Source organism: Arachis hypogaea, chromosome 20 (assembly GCF_003086295.3).
Source record: "Arachis hypogaea cultivar Tifrunner chromosome 20, arahy.Tifrunner.gnm2.J5K5, whole genome shotgun sequence".
Taxonomy (NCBI): domain Eukaryota; kingdom Viridiplantae; phylum Streptophyta; class Magnoliopsida; order Fabales; family Fabaceae; genus Arachis; species Arachis hypogaea.
Genome location: NC_092055.1, coordinates 63,429,606 through 63,434,572, shown reverse-complemented (window position 1 = coordinate 63,434,572; position 4,967 = coordinate 63,429,606). Strand labels below are relative to the sequence as shown.

Genomic DNA, 4,967 nt, shown 5'->3' with positions numbered 1-4,967 from the left:
TTGGCTTGACAGCTTTTGCGATTCCTTCATTTCTTCATGATCTCTCCATTTCTACATGCTTTTCCTTCATTCCCTTGATCCAATCCTTACCTCCTAAATCTAAAATCACTTAACAAATATATCAAGGCATCTAATAGAATCAAAGGTAAATCAAGATTAAACAATTAAGGGCCTAAAAAGCATGTTTTCACACTTAAGCACAAATTAGGAGACAATCATGAAATCATGCTATTTCATTGAATAAATGTGGGTAAAAGGTCATAAAATCCCCTAAATTTGGCACAAGATAAACCCTACAAATGGGTTTTATCAGTTGTATAGGCTAGATATAAAGGAGCAGCGTTCTCTGATCCAGAAGATCCGACCTTGTCTGTGGTGTTTTGAGTAGGATCACCGAGGGAATGGACTGTTATAGCTTCATCCCCGTTCAGATTGGATGACCACTGACTTGGCGTTTGATCTGAAGCAGAGGAGGCTAATGACCACAGACCTGGCATTAGTCACTTACAGCCTGCCATGGGATGAATCAATCCGAAGTTGGAGTAGACAGTGAGAAAAGTTGATCCAGAAAGAGGAAGCGTCTCTGAAGCCTCAACCGTTCTCTCATCACTGATTTCACACTTATCCAGTAACTTTATTTATTTTTTTATGTGTCTTTCACATCAACTATATTTTCTATCTACTTGACTAAGATCTACAAGGTATCCACTACTTGTTCAAACTAACAATATCTGTGGAATCGACCCTCACTCATCTGAGGTGTTACTTGGACGACCCGATGCGCTTGCCGGTGTATCTATACGAATATTGTGGAGTCAATTTTTTGCACCAAGTTTTTTGTGCCGTTGTTGGGGATTGTTTGAGTTTGACCACCTACCGGATTAACTTTTTGCTTAGATTAGGTACTTTTTACTTTTTTGTTTTGTGTCTTTTGTTTTCTTTTCAAAAATTTTTCTTTTCTTTATTAATCTTTGTCTTTTGTTTGAGTCTTTTGTTCTTGTTCTTGTTCTTGCTAACAGTTTCGAACTTTCTTGTTTTCTTTTTCCAAAAATTTTTCAAAAATTATGTCTTTTGTTTAAATCTGCTGTCAATTCTTAAGTTTGGTGTCCCTTGTGTGTTTATCTTTTCTTTAAAATTTCAAAATTGTTCTTGAGTGTTCTTCTTGGTATTCAAGTTGTTCTTGTTTCTTTTCTTTGTTTGATCTTAAAATTTATAAATTTGGTGTCTTTTGGTGTTTTTATTTTAAAGAAAATAATAATAAAAATAATATATTTTAAAATTTAGACTTTACTAACAACAAAAGTCCAAAAAAGTTTTAAATTTTGATTTTAAATCTTATCTTTTCAAATCTTTTTCAAATCTTTATCTTATCTTTGATTTATCTTTCTTCGAATTTCAATTCATTATCTTATCTTATCTTTTCAACTTATTTTCAAATCTTTATCTTATCTTGTTTCAATTTCAAAATTCAAAATCAAATCTTTTTCAAATCTTTTCAATTCTTATCTTATCTTGTTTACTTTTCCTTTCCAATTTTAAATTTAAAGATTTTAAAATAAAATCTTTTTCAATTCTCCTATCTTATCTTGTTTTGAAATCTTTCTTAATTAGTTACATGTTTTATTTTATTTTAATTTTAAAAGTTTGGTATCTCTTTAATACTCTCATTTCTCATCCTTTCTTTTTCAAAACTTCCTAACTAATTCTTCTCTTTTCTATTTTCGAAAACTTCTTACCTCTTTCTCTTTCTTCTTTTTCAAAAACAACCTTTTAATTTTCAAATATTTTTAGTTAATTAGCTTTTAATTTCCTTCTTGTTTTTCAAATTTTAATAATAAATAAAATAAAAACAAAAAATATTTTAACTCTAGTTTCTATTTTTATCTCTTAAAATTCGAATTCTTCTTCTCACTCCTCTACCCTCATTCTTCTTTCTTCTTCACATCTCACTAGGAGTTCTCTATACTTTGACATAAAAACTCCCATTCTCTTTCTTTCATATTTTTTTCTTGTTTATGAGCAGGAACAGAGATAAAGAACCTCTCTTTGATCCTGATCCTGAACCTGAGAGGACCATAAGGAGGCGCTTACAACAAGTTAAAGCACAACACTCTGAAGAAAACCTCACAGAACTTTTTGAACAAGAAGCTGAAAGTACAAACATGGCAACCAATCCAAATGATAGAGAAGAGGCAAGGAAGGTTCTTGGTGACTTCAATGCACCTGCTTCTGACTTCTATGGAAGAAGCATCTCCATACCTACCATTAGAGCAAATAACTTTGAGCTTAAGGCTCAGTTAGTCTCTCTAATGCAATAGAATTGGAAATTCCATGGACTTCCAATGGAAGATCCACATCAATTCCTATCTGAATTCTTGCAAATCTGTGATACTATTAAGACCAATGGAGTGGATCCTGAAGTCTACAGACACATGCTTTTTCCCTTTGCTGTTAGAGACAGAGCTAGGATATGGTTGGATTCTCAACCGAAGGAAAGCCTAGACTCTTGGAAAAGAATGGCCAATGCTTTCTTGGCCATGTTCTTTCCACCTCAAAGGATGAGCAAGCTCAGGGTGGAAGTTCAAACCTTCAGACAAAAAGAGGGTGAATCCCTCTACGAAGCTTGGGAAAGATACAAGCAATTGATTAGGAGATGTCCTCCTGACATGCTCTCAGAATGGACTATCCTAGGTATTTTCTATGATGGTTTATCTGAGATATCCAAGATGTCCTTGGATCACTCTACTGGTGGATCACTCCACTTGAAGAAAACTCCTGAAGAGGCACAAGAACTTATTAAAATGGTTGCAAATAACTAATTCATGTATACTTCTGAGAGAAACCCTGTGAACAATGGGGTAGCTCAGAAGAAAAGATTTTGACTCAACAGGTCAATATAATCTCTCAGCATTTGACTGGAATGCAAGCTGTAGCTGGCAATATTCTAGACACCTCCTATAAAGGAGAAGCTTATGATCCAGATCAACCCATAATGAAAGAGGTGAATTACATGGGAGAACCCTATGGAAATACCTACAACTCCTCATGGAGAAATCATCCTAACCTTCATGGAGGGATCAATAGAAGCCTAAGGCTTCAATAATAACCAAGGTGGAGCAAACTAGAATAGGTTTAACAGTAATAAATAATTCCCATCTTCCCAGCAACATATGGAGACTTCTAAGCAGAGCCTCTCTGACTTACCAACCATAGTTTCTGAACACTCTGAGACCACTCACAGTTACATAACAGAAACTAGGTCCTCCATTAGAAATTTAGAGGTGCATGTTGGTCAGCTAAGTAAGAGAATCCCTAAGACCCCTCCTAACACTCTCCTGAATAACACTGAAGTAAATCCAAGAGAAGAGTGCAAGGCCATCACTGTAGAAGTTGACGCCAAATCTGAAGGGGATGATCTGGCGTTGAATGCCAGTAAGGAAGTCCTTACTGGGCGTTCAACGCCCAAAGAGGCACAACATCTAGCGTTGAAACCAGTAATGGGAAGCTGGGCATTCAATGCCCACTAAAAGCTTCCCTATTGAAGAACTGAAGGAAACTAAGGCTCTTGAGGAAACCATAGAGGTTCCATTGAATGCCTTGTTACAAATCATGGATTATGAAAATCACTCTTCCTCTAATGAGGAAGAGGAAACTAGGGAAGGGCAAGTTGCTCGGTACCTAGGATTCCTCATGAAAATAAATGCCAAGTTATTTAGAACAGAGACATTAGAGGAAGAACCTCCAGTGCTCACCAAGGAACTCAATGCCTTGGCTCAGAAGAAACTACCTCAGAAGCTACCAGATCCCTGACGCTTCCTAATTCCTTGCACCATAGACAACATTACCTTGGAGAAGGCTCTGTGTGACCTAGGGTCAAGCATAAACCTCATGCCACTCTCTGTAATGGAGAGGCTGGGAATTTTTGAGGTACAAGATGCAAGAATCTCACTAGAGATGGCAGACAAGCCAATGAAAAAGGTATATGATCTGGTAGAGGATGTCTTAGTAAAGGTTGAGAACCTTTACATCCCTGCGGACTTTATAATCTTGGATACTAAGGAGGAAGAGGATAAATCCATCATCCTTGGAAGACCCTTCCTAGCCACTGCCAATTCTATCATTGATGTAGCAAGGGAAGAACTAGTCCTGCAATTACATGAGGACTGTATCTTATTCAAGATACCTGACCCTAACTCTCCCTTTGACAAAGGAGAGACAATTGTGCAACACTTAGTATTCCAACCCTCTCTCTCAGTGTCAAGCTATACAGAACCTCCAGACACCAATTCTAAGTTTGGTGTTGGATGGCCATCATCAGGCACTGAAAACACTGGTACTAAGAAAAAGGTACCTAAAGGCTGGAGGAATAAGAAAATCCCCACTGAAGGCCTCTCACCTGGAATGAGAGTTGTCTTCACTGATAATCCAGTCATTCCACACACAGTGAACAGGATCCTATCTCTAGAACATATGGAACTTATCCATGAGAGCACTGATAAACCCCATTTTTAGGGTTTATCCTGTGTTGAATTTAGAGTATTTTGTCAACCTTTTCTCACATTTATTCAATGAAATAGCATGGTTTTGTGATTCCCCCTTAATTTGTGCTTAAATGTGAAAACATGCCTTTAGGCCTTTAATTTGATGATTTTAATTCACCTTTGATTCCACTAGATGCCTTAATTTGTTTGTTAAGTGATTTCAGGTTGAAAAGGCTAGGAATGGATCAAAGGAGTGAAGAGGAAAGCATGCAAAGTGGAGAACACATAGAAAAAGTCAAATATTTGGATGCGACCATCCACGCGCACGTGCACTGCACGCGCACGCGTGGATCGCAAAAACTTTAGGGACGCTCACGTGTGCTGTACGTATACGCGTCGGTGCCGGCACATGATTTTAAAGTGAAAACGTGCCCAGCGAATTCTGAAAAGTTGTGGGGTCCAATCTAAACCAACATTGGTGCCAAA

The 4,967-nt window shown here is 37.2% G+C and overlaps 1 non-coding gene across 1 annotated transcript; it reads right to left on the bottom strand.

Moving 5' to 3' along the window:
• Positions 1–2,564: 2,564 nt before the first annotated feature.
• On the bottom strand, positions 2,565–2,668 carry LOC112788113 (small nucleolar RNA R71). Its single transcript, XR_003195492.1, has one exon. It is a non-coding gene; the product is annotated as a small nucleolar RNA R71 (small nucleolar RNA).
• Positions 2,669–4,967: the final 2,299 nt, after the last annotated feature.